Consider the following 20,214-nt stretch of genomic DNA (forward strand, 5'->3'; position numbering starts at 1 on the left):
TATCAGTTCAATCATTGTGTTTTTCAGGTTCAGAATTTCTTTTACTTTTCCCTCCTTTTATTTTACCTTATCCTAATGACTTATGTCCCTTCGCTGAACTTCTCAATTTTTTTAAGTATTTTTTTCTTTTGTTTCTCTCTCTCTCTTTTTTTTTTGTTTGAGATAAAATTAATACATGGTTGAACATTTTATTTATAAAAAAAAAACCCTTAGTTTTAAATGCCAAAAACAATAGTTCATTGACTTATAATGGTAGCATAAAAATTTAAGAACAAACAGATTTGGAAAATGTATACTTCATCAGCAAAGAGAATAATTAATGAAAGGGGGAAAACTTTGTGATACATACAAATATGTGCATGTTGTAGAAGTAAATATTATGAAAAATCTAAGCTTTCTTCTTACCAGATTCTGATTCCTAAACAAATATTTTTTTCTGTCATTTGGCTCTAGGGATCATCCTTCATCCTTGAACCAATAGTCATAAATTTTGGGATAAATTTTAAATCCTCTCAACGCTGACATCTATTGAGTCTTCTTATTTGAGAAATGAGCTGGCAGCTTCGAAGTGTAATAACAACTAAAATAAATGAATCCTGAAATCCTATAACAGAATTTTGAAAATTTCACTTTCTTCAGTGTAGAAATGACATTCCACTGAATAAACACAAATAAGAAATATGAAAAATATAAAGAGAACTTTTTCTAAACCCTCAATCTAAAATCATTACTATTTTGAAATATGGCATACTACTGACCTTATTCTTTATAGTTTCTACTTTTTCTTATACTACATGCTTGATTCTGAGATTTTATTTCTAATTTTAAAAACTTACCTATTTTTTATCAGAGGAAGAGGCTTAATTATATGAATTTGTATATTGGAAAGGAATTACAATTTTTCTGAATCTTGGTTCAATAATAGAGATCTTTTTATTATATACATTATTTTAACACATTATCCTTTATTTTCATGCTTACTCCATATTGTTTTATGAGACCAATGTACATGTAAGTATTTTAAAAAAGACACTGTGACATGATCTATTGCTATAGTCATGTTCACTTGTAAGTGTTATATGAAATAGAATATCAGATGTTTAACAAGACAGTGAGCTTTATGTTAACGACCACCTGTTTAAAACAGGTTTAATTCAAAGTTCTAGAATTACATTTGGCATATCTGATTTGCAAAGCATAATTTTACTCAGAGGTTTCATTTTTGTTCTCTAAGTCTTTTGGCTCCAGATTTAATTCTTAATTCAATTAAATTAATTTTCAATGTTTTCGAGAGGACAGCATTTAAGTTATAGACGTGTGAGTGTGTGTGTGTGTGTGTGTGTGTGTGTGTGTGTGTGTGTGTGTTTGTATTCTCTTTCTAACACACTCTCTCATTAGCCTGGCTATAATTTATCAATATCAGTTTTATTACTCTTTTTTAAATAACAATTTTTATATTACTTTTCTGCCTTCAGAAGCCAAGTTACGTATTGTTTTGTAAGTATTATAGTTTGTCTCTTATGGGTATTTATTGGTATAAGAACCACAAAGCCTCTGAATTACTACTCTTCCTACTCCTTTTCCTCGGCATGGGAATAGTAAACAATCACTTCTAACTAACTATAAACGAGCTGATAGGTTTTAGTTGCATCTCTGGTCTACCTGCAGTAGGTGCTGCCAGCAGGACATTTCCATGAGAGCCTGGATAGTATCTGACTCTTCCAAACATCTAAACTGAAATACTTTTCTTGCCCTTCAGAGGATTTCAAGTTAGTTCTTCTGTTCCCCACGTCATAGATTTAGATTTGGGGTGCATAGTGATGCAAAGATCAGATGTGTTGGGTGGCCACCCTCAACCAATAGTATTTTCCTTATCCAGTATTTTACTACAACCCTGCACAATTCTGAAACCTATAATAGATTCTCTGTTCCCCAATGACCTGCTGATAAAAGTCATTCCTAGAATATTAACCTCTGACTCATAGTCAATAAGTTCCCCAAGTAGATTTTCCTTAGAGAAGCTTCATTTAGCAATGTTTTGTGGCAACTCACTGTATTCTACTCCCTTTGAAACTGTTATCCAATTTTGTGTCACTGGCCAAAGTTTTTTTATTTGTTTTAGGGCATGCCAAACTCCTATGCCTGCAGTAAGCCACACTTCTCAAATAATATCCAGGATCAACAACTGTCAGGAAGTAAAACTTGAGGCTTCTGATGCATGAGTTTGGTTATGAATGGTTCTGTTTCTTTTGTTCTTTCATGCCTCTGGTTTCCAATATATTCACAACATTCTGATGACTTCAAAATATAGTTTATCTAATATTTTTTCAGTTTATTTTTGTTGCTTGTAAGGGGTATTGCTCTGCTCAATGTAATATACCCCTCCTGTAAACAAAACTCTGTCCATTAGTTAATAAGATAGGGAGACAAAAATGTAAATATAAGTGATAATGTGATAACATAAAAAATAAGTGATGAAAATAAGTGATACTGTGGGAGGCAGTTGAACCTGTAATGGTTGATAAATACAAGGGAGAATGTTGCAGTTTTAAAAATCTAGACCAGCCAGGTGTGGTGCCACACACCTGTAATCCCAGTACCTGGGAGGCTAAAACAGGAGGATTACAGTTTCGTGGAGAGCCTCAGTAACTTAATGAAACTCTGCAACTCTGTTTTAAAACAAAAAAACAAACAAAATAATATAGGAGGAGGTGTAGCTCAGAGGTAGAATGTCCCTGGGTTCAATCCTCAGTCACACACACACACACACACACACACACACACACACACACACACTCAATCAATCAATAAATAAAAATCTAGAATAGAAAGACAGATATCCGGGTATGGTGGCTCAAGCTTGTATTCCCAGCATTTGGGAGGCTGAGACAGGAGGACTGCGGTTTGAAGACAGCTCAGCTCCTACTTAGTGAGGCCCTTTGCAACTCAGGGAAACCCTGTTTCAAAAAAATAAAGAATAAAAAATAGGGCTGGGGTGAAGCTAGAAAGTAGAATGCCCCTGGGTTCTATCCCCAGTACAAAAAAATAAAAATAAAGAAAAACAGGTGCCTGCTGTGGGGAGGTCCAGGGCTTTGAGAACTGAGTGCCATCTACCTGATTTTAGAATTTCAGAGGTGCAGTGACAGTGTTTTCATATATTATCTAATACAATTAGTGATGGAGTTGAATTCTGCTGCTGGGAGGACTTGCTTATGTTATGATAATGCTGAAAAAAATACAAACAGGCAGGAAGAAGTAAAGCCTTCTATCTCATCTTTCCTTACTATCTCTTATTGGCATGTAGACAAAAGGCAAAAGAGAATTCTGGTTTGTAGAGTTCTATCACCAACATTACAAAGTAGAATCCAGAGGAAAGATGTTGAACTGAAAGACAGTGGTTTAAGAGTTTTATTCAAGGTCTTTGAATTTTAACTGCTATTATCTATTATTTAAAGTTACTTGCACTCATAGGTTTTATCTGCTCATGCTTCAGTGAAGTCGATTTTTCCAAGTTATTTCAGTTTTCCTTTAGTGGATTCTAGAATCATCACCTAAATTCCACTGAAGACTTTTAAAAAAGTGTTTATCTTACTCATTATTTATTTATTTTTCTAGTTTAAAACAGAAGAAAAAATGTGGCTCCATGCCACTGAATTTGGAAGCTTACACTGAATCTTCTGGGTATACTTTTTCCCTTTGGCATACAAACACATACTTTCAAGCTTTTATCTATCCGCAAATATCAGGAAATATAAAATGAGGAGAAAAAAATAGACTCTGCCTTGGGAGGAAAACTGAAATTGGTGTCTTCTCCTCATTAGTGTCACTCATGTTAACTTTGACCTTCAAAATTCTGGATTCCCCTCCTGAAATCTTGATGTTTGTACTCAGCTGTCTTCCGGCATTTGGAATCTGCCTTCCTGCTCTGTGGTACCTGGAGGAATCTTCTCTTCGAGGAAACTCCCTTGGAACTCAACATTTCCCTTTTTTTGTGTCTTTGACTTTTCTTTTTTTCTCCAAGTGTTTTTTTTTTTTTTTTTTTTTTTTGAGTCTGCTCATTTATGTGTAACCCTAGTGGGAGAAACTCCTTTACTTTCCACTCAATCACACAGGTGTTTAATTGCTATCTTAGCACATTTAAGTAGCTATTTTAATGTAAGAATTTCTTTCTCTTGCACTCCTATCTTATGATATACCTCTTACCTGTGGAAAGCAGAAAGCAAGAGGAATTTAAACCACCATAATGCTGCTGCTGTACATAAAACAATTGATAATTCTTTTCCAAGTAAAAAATAAATCTATTCTTGTTTTTGTGAAAAGGAAGCTATTTATTTTCCATCAGATACTGAGGGTAGGAGCCCCTAATGATTGAATTAAGACTAAAACCATGCCAATAAAATTTCAACTTATGTATATTTTTGCAACAGTTTTTTTAGCAAAGGCTCTAACATTTTTTAATATTACTAATGTGGGTATTACTATTCTAACTTGCTTTGAATTTTGGCAGAAGTTGATCAAAAGATAATATTTTAAAACAAAATGGAGGGTAATTTCTCAAAATGAATGTGTTTTTGTGTGAGATATTTGTATGGATTGAATATATAACATATAATACATTGAAGCTGTTCATATTCTCTTCATTTTTGGTTTATTTTTTGCTATCTAGTTGGCCTGAGAGATATTTCTCAACACCAATGCTTAGTGGAGGTATTAACTTTTCATAACTTACAAAAATATACAGTGTCCTGCTGTTTCTATGTTATTCCTACTCTTTTTAAGACATCATGAACTATAGCAGCCATTGAGTATAGATCATAATCGATACAGGCAGAGGTCTAAATACTCAAGTGATATGAGATCTCCACTCTAGGTGTTAATCTAGAGTTAACATCATTTTTTACTTATCTACTCATAAACTACTTACCACTTTTCTGACTCAGGTTATCTGTGGCTGTGCGCTAGATTTTCCTGCCACCTTTTCTTGAGCTCTTTGCAGACAGGGACTTTATGTCTGATACTTTTAGTGTCCCATTATTCATAATTCCTAATACATATATATATATGTATATATATACATATATATATATAATATACTCAGTGTTTGTCTTTTTTGGTTTTAGTTACAATAAAGTTTGAAGACATAATCAAACTATTGAACATTCTTGGACATTTTATTTTTTTTCATATGTGAATTATACGGTGTTTTAAGCAGTATCAATGACTACACGATTGTTTGCTTATTTGGAATAGCTTTCTAAGTAACAATAATTTCATAAACTATCAAAAGTATCATTGTTGATCCAAATGAACAAGAAATTAATTAGGCATATAGTCTATGAGACTTCAGCCTCACTAAAGTATCCACATTAGGAAAAACATTCATGTGTATGGAGCACACCTGTGTTAATTGATAATCTGAGAGTTTAACCAGTTCAGATAATAATAGATTGCTCTCAGAACTGCTCCAAAGGCTAGGCACTATTTTAAACAAATTACTTGAACGTGTTCATTTAATTCTCAGGACAATCTTATGAAGAAGGTATGGTTAGAATTCTCATTTTGCTGATGAAAGTCTGGCTTCATGGGTGCAAATTTGAACTCGGGAGTTTAGCTTAAGACTTCATACATGTAACTGTAATATAATAATAGGCTTTCTTTTGAATAATAACATTATTTTGCTTAATGCTGCAGAAAGTTGAAATGAGAAAAAAGTCGGCATCATATTTGCATTCTAGCATTTTTTGATTTAGCCTATTTTTGAAAGATTCCACACATAGAGATGCGGCAGGCAAAGCTTTAGGAGGAAAAGGAAGTCAAAGAAGCAGAGGTTCTAGAAGTCTCATTTGCCCTTGTCTCCTACTGGATTTTATGCCGTCAGCAATATTCAATGACTGAGCAATTTATGACAGAATTTCTGAAGTGAACAGTCTCTTAGGTCCCGGCAGTGCCACACTGGGGATTCAGTTATCCAAATATTTTTCTTTAACTCTCACCTTGCAAAAATACCAATTCTGAATATTAATGAGACACTATGAAGAGCCCATCTATGGCCCAAGAAACGAAAAGTAAAAGGAGAGAAAAGTAAGCATATTTATATCCTAGAATGAATTCCTGCAGATTTTAAATGTTTCTATAATTTTCTTTTGTGTAGTAATAAAAACAAATTAGGCTCATGTTGTTTTTATTGACTTACAGCTTAATAGAACTGCCATTTTTCAATAGGGTTTCAGATAGGTGTCCAATTAACTATTCACTTAGGCAGGAGGTTGCTACACAAATGTGTGTAACCTTACCCCAGACCATTTGTTTAATGTTTCCTGCCATGTGACAGTGCTTACCGACTGCCAGCAGGAAATCAAGCAAATCATGATGACCAAAATAGCCCTTAATTTGTGCTTAGTGAGTTTTAGGATTCTTAGTTGTAGATGTAACATTTTAAAATAATCGTTATTATTACATAATGACTATACATACACACATACTTATATATAGGTAGATGCATAGGAAAATTATCATTTATTTCTGTTCCCATAAAAATGTATGAAAAAAGGATTTATACAAAATTTTTGTTATTAATTATTTCAGATGAAAATTCAATTGCTGTTAGTGGGGGAATACACAATTCAGTGATGAGTATTTGATAAATCCTTAATACATTATTGTGTGCCTGTAGGAACTTGAAGCTTTTTTTTCTTTTTGTCCTTCCTCCTTTATTTACTTATTTATTTATTTACTTATTTATTTATATATTTATTTACTTATTTAGCAGTACTGGGGATGGAACCCAGGGGCATTTTACCTCCAAGAGATAGCCTGAGCCCTATTTTTTATGTCTTTATTTTGAAACAAGTTCTCACTAAATTACATATGGCCTCACTAAGTAGCTGAGGCTGGCTACTAATCTGACATCTTCCTGTTTTAGCCTCCCAGGAATTGGGATTACAAGTATGTGCGACAGCACCCGGCTTCCCTCATTTATTCTTCCTCTTTCTTTTTATTTTTCTCTTCTCATCATAGTACTGTCATTTAACATACCAATTAACTATATACACTTACATTGAAATAATTATGTGGGAGCTGTAAATTGGTACCTATATTTTTAGCATTTATTATAAGAAATAGACATTGGCAACTAGTGTACAGGAAATGCCTAAATATTACAAATCATTATCAAGTATTAAAAATCAGTATTATTGTATCTCTCTCATTAGAATAAAAATGATAAGGAAAGATATAAATTATTTCTCGAAAGGAATGATTCTCTACATATACCTGTAAATGTATAGGTATATGAATTCATGTGCTCATATACAAACATGTTTTGACTTTTGAAACTGAAATTAGTAAGTGTAGATTTACGATAATAGTTTGTATTTTGTTTTAAGAAAAAAATGAATCTTTTGAGTGAAGAGAGCTATTTCATGTTCATTATTCACCCAAAATGTTAAAATGACAAAAAGGTGGGGGTGCAGAGTATTAGAGGACCCTAGAAGGCTAAAATAGGCTTCACTTTACAATTGCTCGAGTCCAAGTAGAGTTTCAGTAGTTAATTTCTCAAATATTCTAGGTTCTACAAATTGTACAAGACATGCTTTCTATAAAAATTGTTTTCTCAAATATTATATTTGATAAAAGTATACTTCTGATAATATTTTGGGAGAATTAATTATAGTAGACAAGTAGTTTCATGACTATACAGAAAGCAAGTCAACCAATCCATAAAAATAACTTTAGTTAATAAGCACATGTTGTTCATTCATAGCTCTGTCAATACTAATATCAGATATCATTTTGGCTCAGAAATAAATCAGCAATTATAATATGTCTTTTTCCTTAAACAAAAGCTATGTTTATAAACTATGTTCTTGTTTGAACTTTAGTTACTTACTTTTAACTTTTATTTTGAAATTAATTACTGTTCTAAAGAAAGATATAATTTGATTCTTCTTAGAAATAAATGGAATTAAATAGCCTAAATATGCTTTTTCTTTGAAACTTTCAATTCAAAATTAAGCTTGTTGAAATATATTGTCATTTCCTTATCTCTACACTCCACAAAAGCCGGCTGATGGGCTACAGATATCACTCAAAGCACAGAGCCAATGCTTGAAAAATTTTTATTGTGAAAAGAAAACTATGATTTCCTGTGAAATCCTAGAGAATCATAGTTTCCTACATAAAATAATAACATACAATATTACAATCCTCTTGATTGTTAAATTATACTTTTTATTATAAAAATTGAAGTCTGTTCTTTTTATTCAAAGTGTTTTTCTCCATTTTTGAATGTTTACTTAAAAGCATAGGTTTTTTCTCCTTAAGTATTTTATTCCAAGTTGTAACACAGACTTTAAACAAAAAAAGTTAAATTTTTATTTTACATAGAAGAATGTATGAGATGAGTACTTACATCTAAGGAAACTAAATAATTAAAAGCACCTAATTGTAAACAGTGATTTTAAGAAAGGTTCATACAGAACTAACTTATGTATTGACTATAAAATCTTATCAATAACCTATTCTATATCAATGACCTATTCTATAGCCTTTGTGCTAGTAAAAAAATTTAAAATAACATCATTTAAAGCAATTGTTCAGAGTAGAAAGTGCTAATGGGATAAAAATGTTTGTTTTCCTCCCCAAACTGAATAAACCTTGCAAACAAAACAAAAATACAGTATGGGGAGTATAAAATTAATTAATTAATTTATTAATTAATTAATTTATTTATTTATTTGTTATTTTTTTGGTACTGGAGACTGGGCCCAGGGGCATTCTACCTCTGAGCTATACCCAAAGCCCTATTTTTTTTAATGATTTTCTTTTTTTACAGTTTAATTAATAAATAGTTCTCTTGATGACAACAGATATGGTAGTTACTAAGAAATATCTCAGCAGTGGTGGTTTATCTGACTGGTTTGTAAGTTGGAATTAACTTGTATGAAGTTGCTGTTAAACCAGTAAGACTGCATTTATGCATCCATCATTTTCAGGATTGTTGGTAACCTGGGCATATTTCCCCCAAATAACCTTGCCTCCTTGTGTTACAAGGCCCAGCTCGCTCACGTTCACCTCAATGACTGTACCTTTGGTAATAACACCCAAAGTTGTATATAGTGGGGATGAAGGATTTTTTTTCACACCAAGAATTGGCAGGCAAAAGGTGGCTTTCAGTTCAGGATGTGTCACATGGGCCTTCTTGAAATGTAAGCCCATAGGTCTGATGAATCTTTCATATTTAGGTGGTTTTCTCGTAAAGCCATCTCCAACAAAACAGACTTTAGTAACCATTCTCTTCCATGCCTTCTTTTTCCTTTTTCCTGTTCGAATCACCTTTAATACTTCTGTTTCTCCTTGGGCACGAACTTTTGGCAGAGGAACTTCCCATTTTCCTGCCTTTTCTTTTCGTTTTTGTTTAATCATGTTGGAAAGTACTTTGGCTCGGGATTGTCCTTCTCTGTCCAGCAGATAGCAGGCACTGCTCCCTGTGGAGTCTTGTCATCATTCTTCTGTTTGGTGTTTCTCTTTTCATGCATCTTAATAGTCTTTTTCATTTGTATTTTCTCAGCATGGCGCTGTTTATGGTAGAGCTTAGCCTTCAGGCCTATCATTTTTTTTGCCTTCTTTGAGCGTTCATGAGCCTCTCGACTTTCTTTTTTTCTCTTTTTCTCATGGTAATCCAAACGATATCCATAGCGTTTACGGTGCAACTCAATATACTCGTTTTATGGCATGGTGACGCTCGCAGAGCCGCTGGGTGCAGCCTCCGGGGCAAGAAGTTTTCAACTTTGGGTCCCGTAGACCCACGGTCCAGCTCCAAGCCCAAAGCCCTATTTTTTTAAATTATTTTTTAAAGGCTCAAGTTTTTCTTTTTTCTTCTTTTTCTTTTTCTTTAATTATATATATCTTTATTGTTGAATTAGTCTCACATCATAATGTATTAAATCATGTTGACAATGGTATATAGTCACATAGTACTTGGTGGGCTCTCCTCCCCATTTTTCTTTCTCCTCATATTGAGTGTCTAATTTAACAATGTTATATTCATATGTATACACATAGTCACAGGTAGCATTTCCATTAATGAACCTCAGCCTTCTTCCTCCCCTACCTTTTCTTCCTGGTTCCACTGAAGATCTTCTCCAATATCTAGAGCCCCTCTGGTATCCCAAATACTCCCTAGCTGGAGCATATTAGAGAAAACATATGTCCCTTCCCTTTCTATGCTTGGCTAATATCATTTAACATAATGTTCTCTAGGTCTTTCCATCTTCTTATGAATGATATAATTTTCTTCTTTATTGCTGAATAATTGCTCCATTGTGCATATTTTCCATAATTTTTTAATCCATTCAACAGATGAATCAAGACCTCCAAAGCTCAGGAAATTAAAACAAGAATGAACGAAGGGGATGGCATCAAACTAAAAGGTTTCTACTCATCAAAGGAAATCATCAAAAATCTAAAGAGAAAGCCTAAAGAATGGGAGAAGATCGTTTATCAGCTACCCCTTTAATAGAGGGCTAATATACAGAATATACAAAGAGCTTCAAAGACTTTACATTAGCAAGACAAATAACCCAATCAAAAAATTGGCAACTAAATTGAATAAAAACTTCACAAAAGAAGAGATATAAATGGCCAATGGATACATGAAAAAATATTTAACATCATTAGCGATCAGGGAGATGCAAATCAAAACTACACTGAGATTCCACATAACCCCAGTCAGAGTGACAAGCATAAAGAAGTCAAATAACAACAAACATTGACAACGATGTGGAGAAATAGAAACTCTTTTACACTGCTGGTGGGAATGCAAACTGGGCATGGATCCACCATGTGATCCAGCTATATCACTATTGGGTATCTTTCTAAAGGAGTTGAAATCTGAGAACTACAGTAACATATGTATACCCATGTTCATAGCAGCACAATTCACAATAGCCACACTATGGAGCCAACCTCATTTCCCATCAACAGAGAGTTGAGAGTTTTAACCACCAGTGAGGATCTTACTGTGGATATATGTTTATTGGTATATGAAGTTATTATTGATATCCTTCTTGAACCACAGTGGCTAATAAGAGTTGTTTAAAGAACAGAACATGATCATCCTTTAAAAGTTATTTGTGAAAGTTTTCTGTAAAGAATAAAAAAAAATTCTTGGGAGCTAAAAAGCCAGGAATCAAATATAGATGCTGCTCAACTTATAATGAGGTTATAACCTAATTGGCCTATTGTAAACTGAAAATGTCATAAGTAAATGCAAGAATAGGGTCAAGCCACAGATAGGATCAAAAAGAATGAGAGTATGGGCTTGGTATGGTAGTATAAATTAGAAATTAGAGATAGTGAATATGTAGTGTTATTCCAGTAACAAATGTAGAGCTTTTAGTGTAGTGATTTGAAGTGGACTTAATACAAGACACATAGGAGAAGATAGAAAAAGAAAGAAAAGCGATGGAGAGAAGAAAGTAGGTATGTTTAAGGGAAGAGCCTCAGGAGAGGATTTAGGGAGAAGGTTAAAAAAAAACACACAGGCATACACACTCACACACACACAAAAAGGACAAAAAACCAAAACAACACCAACAACAAATTAATGCAACTCTACAAATATATAAATACTCAGCAGTCTGGGCCTCTGCAGTCTCTTTCTCTTCAGACACTGAGTGTCACTGGCACCTTTCCTGTTTCAAGTCTTTCTCAGTCTATGAGATTGCAGGTATCAATGGGGCTGGATCTGGTATTAAGCACAGGTCATCCTCTACTCTTCCCACACAAGTGGAGTCTCTAGGTTAGCCTAGCTTATTTAAAAAAATGTAGATTTTTTTAGCCTACCATTGGGTAAAATAATTTAACACAAAGCATTTTTTATAACAAAGTGTTAAGTAATTTATGTAAGTGTTTGAAACTAAATTAAATGTGAAAAATAGAATGGTTGTGCAGTATGATTTCACACCATCATAAGGTAAAAGTCCTAAATTAATCCTTGGTCTGAGAGATGGGGAGATTATAAAAAAAAGTTGGGGGCTCATAGTGAAAGATTAGGGATAAGAAGATTTGGAATTTTTTATTTGTTTGCATTTGACATTAAAATATATGATATATTATTCCAAAGAATAAAAGTAACTGGAAAGGCTTTAGGAACTGCCTCACATAATTTCCATATATGGAGAAATGAGATCTGACAGAATGTTTTCAAAGCTGTAACAGCAAAATCAATCCATCATATGATACAGTGCTCTTGAAAGACATTTGCATTTTGGGGAGATGCATATCAAACTCTCAATTATTTGTTAATGAATATGTTGTCTGAAAACCAATTTTCTCCCATCTCTCTCACTCATTTTTATTTGGCTCTCTGTTCCCACACATTATCCAAGAGATCTTGTGGGAAATTGGCATTATCATTGGCTGTAAAAATTGGGTATCTTCCCATTTCTTAGCCACCGTTACTGGTTCAGCCATAGAATGAGCCCATGAGATGTGAAAATAATGTTCTGAGAAAGAAGAGCTTTCTCAGCCTTCTGGAGAGAACTTCCAGACAATATTTCCCTCTGGGTTCGTATAAGAACACACTCAGCTTCAAGAATTATTTACAGTCATCCTGTGATCAGCCTTCGGGGGAGGTTGGCACAACAGAAGGGAGACTAGAAAAATGAATCCTTCAGAACATTGCTGAGCTCCTGAGTCTAGTTAACTGTGAATCCCTCCCCAGATCAGGCTTTCAGCAGTGTCAGCCAATAAATTCTCTTGAATAAAGATTAAGTCTTTGGGGATTATATTTTTTTTTATCTTGCCAGATATAATACAACAGGAATCCTGCACTCTAGCTATGGAGTTGAAATCTTTCACATTCTTGTTGATTCTTTGGCTACAAAGATGAGTTAAACCAAGAGGGATAAATCATGGAATTCCATTTTTTTTTTAATTACATCTATGAGACACGACTTGGCTGGAGTGTTTTTCCAGAAAACTCTGAACAGAATTCGATAGAAGAATAAAATAGCAATCCTTAATTTCAAAGTGTACAGCAGACAAAACTGTAATTCTTATTGTGTATAGACATATTTTTGAGACAAGGAAGGCAAAATTTGGAGAAAAGCAGAGCCTAGGAAAAATTAATTATAATGAACTTACAATACCCATTATCTGGGGCATCATTGTCTTCAGTGGTACTTAAATTTGTAAACTTTTGGCCAGGCGTGGTGGCGCACGCTTGTAATCCCCGCGCTTGGGAGGCAGAGACAGGAGGATCGCGCAGGTTCGAAGCCAGCCGCGCTGGCGTAAGAGACCCTGTTTCAAAAATATAATATAGGTCTGGGAGTGTAGCCCGGAGGTAGAAGGGCTTCCAGGAACCCCAGTACCACCAAAAGAAGAAGAAGAAGAAGAAGAAGAAGAAGAAGAAGAAGAAGAAGAAGAAGAAGAAGAAGAAGAAGAAGAAGAAGAAGAAAGAAATTTGTAAACTTTTTTTAAAAAAGAATTTCTGTAAACTAGAAAAAATACTTTTAATTTATCTCTGTTTAGGTATAAATTTATCAAAGTTGTTTCATTTTTTTAAATTTTTCTTTGTAAACAAAATCCTGGTGCTGTTTCTAAGCAATGCCATTTATATTATCTGTAACACGTTTTAATTTTTTAACTAATATTTATAATAGCAATGTATATTTCAAATATAATAAATTAATAAATATTAATGATTTACCTCTTTTTTAAAAAAACGCTACTTTAGTTTATTTTATGTATTACCATAATTTATTATGATAAGCACTTAGATATTATCCAATATTTGATATTATTGACTATATTTGATATCATTATTGAAGACAAATATATTTTTTAATGATAATATACAAAACCAATGTTTTGAGGTCAAATGTCATTTAAAGATCTTTACAAAAATTGCAGGATTGCTTCAAGTATTTTTTAACCAAATATAATGAATAACTTAATGTTTTTAGAAAACTTTCAACAATTTTGTATTGCATAATTTTTTCTCTAATGAAAATCTGAACTGTGAACAATTAATCTCCTTTAAGTTTGAGATCTTTTGATACTTGGATTGTGGGAATTCCCTCTCCTTATCAGTGGTAAATGAAGTCTTTCACATGTGCCAGGAATATTTAATATTTTCTACTTGAATTTCATTTTTGTCTTTTGCTATTGTTTCTCCTTTCCTAGGTAAATTTAGGTATTTACATATTTTAATATTTTTACTTATGGTTTCTGATTTTCTTTTATATGTAGAAAGATATCAAATCCCAATGTTATGCATGAAAATACTTCTGTATCTTTTTTCAATACTTTATAAAAATATAAATGAAGGCTAACTTCACAATTTATAGACAACATTTTTAAGTTAATTTGCATCACTTTATTTTGATTTTAAAGTTTTTTTTTATACTTGTTAATATTTCTTTGAAGTAAAATATCTTTATGTTCCTAAACTCAAGTCTCACCAAGGTACATTTAATACCTAGCCATTCTCCATGACTTCTGGGCTTGGCTGCCACTTTCTCTTAAAGGTATGAAATTTGTAGTGTGGTTTATAATGTGTACAAATCTCAAACAGACCACCATTCTTTACAAATGTTTAAGAGCAATAATTTGATAGTTTCACTATCTTCCACCAGTTTGTAATTTGTCTTTGAGTTTTATAGTGTGCTTTGTTGACAAAAAGTTGTTACTTCATTAATGTTCTACTTTTATGTTTTAAATAGGATATTCATAACCCAATAAACTATGAAGAAATAAAATAAACACGACTTTAAGAGGTTATATCTAACAAAAATTTTATATGTAATTTTAAATTACAGGTATAAATTATACATCTCCATGACTATTAGTATGCATAGAATCAAGATTAATGTCTGTTGATAACTTTCACATTTTCTTAAAATGTCACAAGCAGCACTTTTTATTGTCAAATTCTAAAATTTATTTTTATAATGGTATATGAAAGAGAAATATTACCATATAAAGAGCAAGTATAAATCTTACACAAACCTATTGTTATTAAATTAAATATCTTCCAAAGACTCCAAGTTTTAAATAAAAAGTCCATCTCTCTATCTTGGTTCCTCTTCTCACGAGTGTCAAATATTTTGTATTTCCCTAGGATTTTATTTTTCATTAAATATTGCTAACTAGTCAATTTTATTAATATTTACTTAGTTATAAAATCATAAAAAATTATATTTTATTTGTGCTTTGATGACATACTTAAGAATTTTTATAAGAAATAGTATACTCTAATTTGTGGATTTTATTTTTTTCAAATTTTATATTTATGTTTGAAATCCTCCCAGCAGAAATATATATTTATGGAAAAATATAAATTTCTTTTTTCTATGAAGAGCCAGTCTTTCAAGTATCTTATACTGAATAGTCCATGCTCTCCTTGCTCATTTATAAGGCCACATCAGTCATTTATGAGAAGCTGTATTCAGTACTGTTAGTTGCTTTGTTTTTCCTTATAAAATACCTATAATTACATAATTTTAATATTAAGTAAAGACAACTGCTCTATCTCTGTTATCTTAATTGCATGGGACTTCTAGTTTATGCAAAAATTATAATGCCAATGACTTTTAATTTGGAAATTTATAATCTCTCTATTAATCTAGGTGTTTTTTTACGTCCTTAGTAGTGGTTTTATATTTTTCTTTGTGAAGTTTTTGCACATCACTGCATTCTTACATTTGTTCCAATAGTATATTCAGTTATATGTTGTGTGTGTGTGTGTGTGTGTGTGTGTGTGTGTGTGTGTGTGTGTGTGTGTTTACTAGGAATTGAACTCCAAGGGCATGCTATATCTGAGTTACATGCTTAGTCCTATTTTATTTTTTTGTTTTTAAACAGGGTCATATTTGGTTACTCAAAGTCTCCCTGTATTGCTGAGGCTGTCCTCAAACCTGGAATTCTCCTGTCTCAACCTTCCAAGAACTGTAATTACAGTAGTCCATCACCACTACTTCTAATGTTTCTTTATACAATTTTTTACTTGTGAATAAGTTATTTAAAATGAGTGACTAGATTATGAATACATAATTTCCATATCTCAAGTTTTAAAGAAAATGTTTTTACCCTAATAAGTTTCACATTTGTTTTAGAAATGGATATAGATCTTTTATTATATTAAATTTTTACACTTGATTTTAGTCAAAAGGACAAAAAGCGCTGGGCCTGGTGGTGCATGCTTGGGAGGCAGACATGAGGATCATGCAGGTTCAAAGCCAGCCATGCTGGCTTAAGAGACCTTGTTTCCAAATAAAAATATAATATAGGTCTGAGAGTGTAGCCCAGAGGTAGAAGGGTTTCCAGGAACCCCAGTACCACCAAAAAGAAAAAAAACAAAGATGACTAGAAGCGATATGTGTTTGTAAATTTCTAAACATATTTTTGTGCTTTTATTGGTGCATTATAGTTTCACATAATAATGTATATTATGCTGTCAATGACACACTTGCACATGTTCTTGGTGTCCCCTCCTCATTTTTCTCCCTCATAATACAGAGAACTCAGATTGATATTGGTATATATTCATATGTGTATATATAGTTTATGGTAGGATTTGTATTAATTGACCTAAGTCTTCCTCCACCCCTACCCTATGCCTCCTCTTTGGCTCTCCTGAGGTTTCTCCTCATAAGCTGAAACCTCTTTGATTCCAATTATTCCATATCCTGCACATATTAAAGACAGCATATGACCCTTCGCCCTCTGTGATTGACTAATCTCACTCAACATAATGTTTTCCATGTCTTTCCATCTTTTGCAAATGATATACTTTTATATTTTTATTGCTGAGTAGAATTCCATTTTATGTACTTCCCATAATTTTGTAATCTATTCATTTGTTGATGGAGACTTGGGTTGGTTCCATAGTTTGGCTATTGTGAATTGTGCTGCTATGAACATGTATTACTGAATATATTACTGTAGTTCTCTGGTTTCAATCCCTTTGGAAAGATACCTAGTAGTGGTATGGCTGGATCATATGATGGATCCATTCCCAGTTTTCTAAGGACTTTTTACACTGATCTTCATAGTAGCTGAACTAGTTTGCAATCCCACCAAATAGGCAATAGGAAAGTGCCTATTTCCCCATGGCCTAGTAAACATTTATTATTATTTGACTTCTTTATGATTGCCATTCTGATTGGGGTTAGATGAAATTTCAGTGTAGTTTTGATTTGCATCTTCCTGATTGCTAATGATGTTGAATATTTTAAGTATTAAACATATTTTAAATCCAGAATAAAATAGTATCTTAAGACTATTATAAGATTATTTTTTCCTTTAATTTGACAATATATTTTATCGTCAGAGTAGATTTTTCTGATGTTAAACATCCTCTTATTTCTGGACGAAGTGTACTTGTTCTCAATGTATTATTCTGTGCACTTATGTTTGCTTCTGGGTTTTCATCTATTTGCTCATGATTCTATTTTCTTGTAGAGCTTTTTGTCTGGTTTTCGTTATAAGGTTATGCTAGCATCATAAAATGAATCAGATAGCCTTGTTTTCTTCCCAGAAACAGACTGAAAGAATTATGGAATATCTATTCTGAGAATTTTCTTTAGATGGGCCACAAGTTGCTATAGCAAGAAACTTTTGAGTATAGATTCAATTACCTGAATTACTTACTATATGTTTCAATTTTTTTCATTTATCTCTTTTGTAAACATATTTCCTAGACATATGTATGTTTTTATCAACTGTGTTTATGTTTTATTTATTTGGTTGAGATTCATAAAATATTTTGTATGACCTTGATATTTTGAAATTTGTTGAATTTTTTCTACTTAGTAGTATCTGATTTCATGTGTACATTGAAAAACTGTGTATGATGTATGTATTGGGAGAAAAATAGTCTTTTCTTCTTGATTGACTTGCTTCTACAAGAGGTATATTCCTCCTTTGGTATCCATTATTTGGTATCTCTTATTTAATTTTTTATTATAACCTTCATTTTATGTGTGATTCTAAGAAATAGAATAGAGAAAACTTTTATTTTGGGGGGAGAAGTGTAGTGGGGCAGAGGATACTGGAACTTGGCTATTGTGAATTGTGCTGCTATGAACATGTATTACTGAATATATTACTGTAGTTCTCTGGTTTCAATCCCTTTGGAAAGATACCTAGTAGTGGTATGGCCTCTACCAAAGGCACTCTACCTCTGAACTACACCTCCAGGTTTATTTATTTTATTTTTTATTTTGAAGCAGGGTTTCACTAAGTTGCTGAGGTTAGCCTCAAACCTGAGATCATGTGTGCCATGATGCCTAGCTGACTTTTTAAACCAATATTATTATCTAAGGTTTCAATGGACAACCTTAATATATTTTAATAGTGATATAGTTTAACATAATTTTATTTTGTCATTCTGTACCTTATATTCATTAGTCTGTTTTGCCTTTTTTATTTTTCCATGTCTTATGAATTAAGTACACTGTAGGCTTTTCTTTTTTTTGATCTTTTTGCAAATAAGATTTTATTTATGTTTACTTGTACATTACTCTTAGCTATATGGTTAATTTTTAAAAAAGAATCATCTATTTGGGGAAATTTTGTATGCTTAGCAAATTTTCCCATCATATTATGTTGTTTATAATTTAGCCTTTATTTTCATCAAATGTACATATTTCATACTATTAAAATTACTATACTCAAAAGTTATAATTAGCAAGTGTTTTACCAAACATTATATTCTGATCTTCACTTAACATTCATATCTTTTATCTGTGTTCATTTGTATTCTGGCTTATACACCTCTTTTTTAATGACTTTACTGAGGTATTAAGTCATTTGGGTGGTAAGGTCTCTTGCTTTGGTCTATGGATGTCTTCATTTTGCCCTTACACTTGAATAAAAATTTCACAGGATACAAATGCTCCATTGATGTTTTAGTCCATTTTTGTGCTGCTATAATGGAATACATGAAACTGAATAATTTATAAAGACCAGAACTTATATCCTTCTCATTCTGGAGCCTGGAAAGCCCAAGATTAAGATAACGACATCTGGTCCTGGCTTTCTTGCTGTGCCTTCACTTAGTGAAAAGCATCACTTGTGACTGATTTTTTTTGCTACATTTTATTATTCTCTGTGGCCTCACATTACACATTAAAAATGGATAATTCAACTTCCTATTTCACTAACAGAAACTATCATTAAGTAAGAACCTTTAATTTTTGTCCTTTTTCTGGTTTCATTTTTATGGTTTTTTAAATCTATTTTCCTGCTTATTTATTTGTTTTCAATGGCTGTGTTTTTCCTCATATTGCTAAAGTTATATATTTTTAAAATAGTGTTTTTGGTCATGTTTTTGGTCATATTTTATTTTTTCCAGTTATGTATCAAACTTCATTAAACTGATGGAGTGTCATGATGAAAGTGCATTTGAAGAACAATGTCAACAAAATACCTACCTGGGGACATCGAATTATTATTAAAAATATATTCATAGGGCTTGGACAAAGAATTCCATGAAACATGCACAGAAAAACTTTTAAGGCAGTGAAGCTACTCTGTTTGATAACACAATCACAAATACAAGTAACTGAGTATTTAAAAGATAAAGAACATTATAGAACACATAATGAATCTTATCACCTGCAGTTTAAAAGAGTTATTTTGGAAGTCAGAGAATTTAGGATACAATGCAGAATATGACAAGATAATTTGCATCCATTATAATTTTATGAGGCAGTCTTAACTAAATAGGGTTTAGAATAAGGTTCTGTCCTAAGTAACTTTCCTACTAAGTAAGGTCTGTAAGAATATATACTTAGGCTTTATAGTCTAGCAGGTAAAGTTGCTTCATAGGATGATGTGATTACATTTTTGAAGTCACTATGCATGTATACTACAATTGAACAAGTAAAATAATGGCTGATAATGAGACCCAGGTTTCTCAGTTCTGTAAAGGTGATTTACCAGAAAGAAAAGGGTGTAGGCAAGCATGATCCATGTGTTAATGGATTAAAGTTGTAGATTTCAGTTTGAGTTCATTATTACTTAAATAAAGATAAAAGATTGTGACACACAGATATATAGCAGATGGTGTTGATGTTGGTGGATTGATAAAAGTAGTCTCACATGAATGACAACGGAGTCAACATGGCAACTGGGGAAGCCATGGAGGAGAGAGATGCCTTTACTCCTGCCATTCTTCCACTAGTATCTTACTTTTATTGAGGCTTC

General features: G+C 32.5%; 1 pseudogene across 1 annotated transcript; it reads right to left on the reverse strand.

The window, feature by feature from the left end:
- Nucleotides 1-8,952: 8,952 nt before the first annotated feature.
- LOC308266117 (ribosome biogenesis protein NSA2 homolog) lies at nt 8,953-19,449 on the reverse strand (annotated as a pseudogene). Its single transcript has 2 exons — nt 19,440-19,449; nt 8,953-9,830 (listed from the first exon to the last, which is right to left on the reverse strand). The product of its transcript is annotated as a ribosome biogenesis protein NSA2 homolog (transcript).
- Nucleotides 19,450-20,214: the final 765 nt, after the last annotated feature.

Source organism: Muscardinus avellanarius (genome assembly GCF_963383645.1).
Source record: "Muscardinus avellanarius genome assembly, chromosome: 8".
In the NCBI taxonomy this organism is placed as follows: domain Eukaryota; kingdom Metazoa; phylum Chordata; class Mammalia; order Rodentia; family Gliridae; genus Muscardinus; species Muscardinus avellanarius.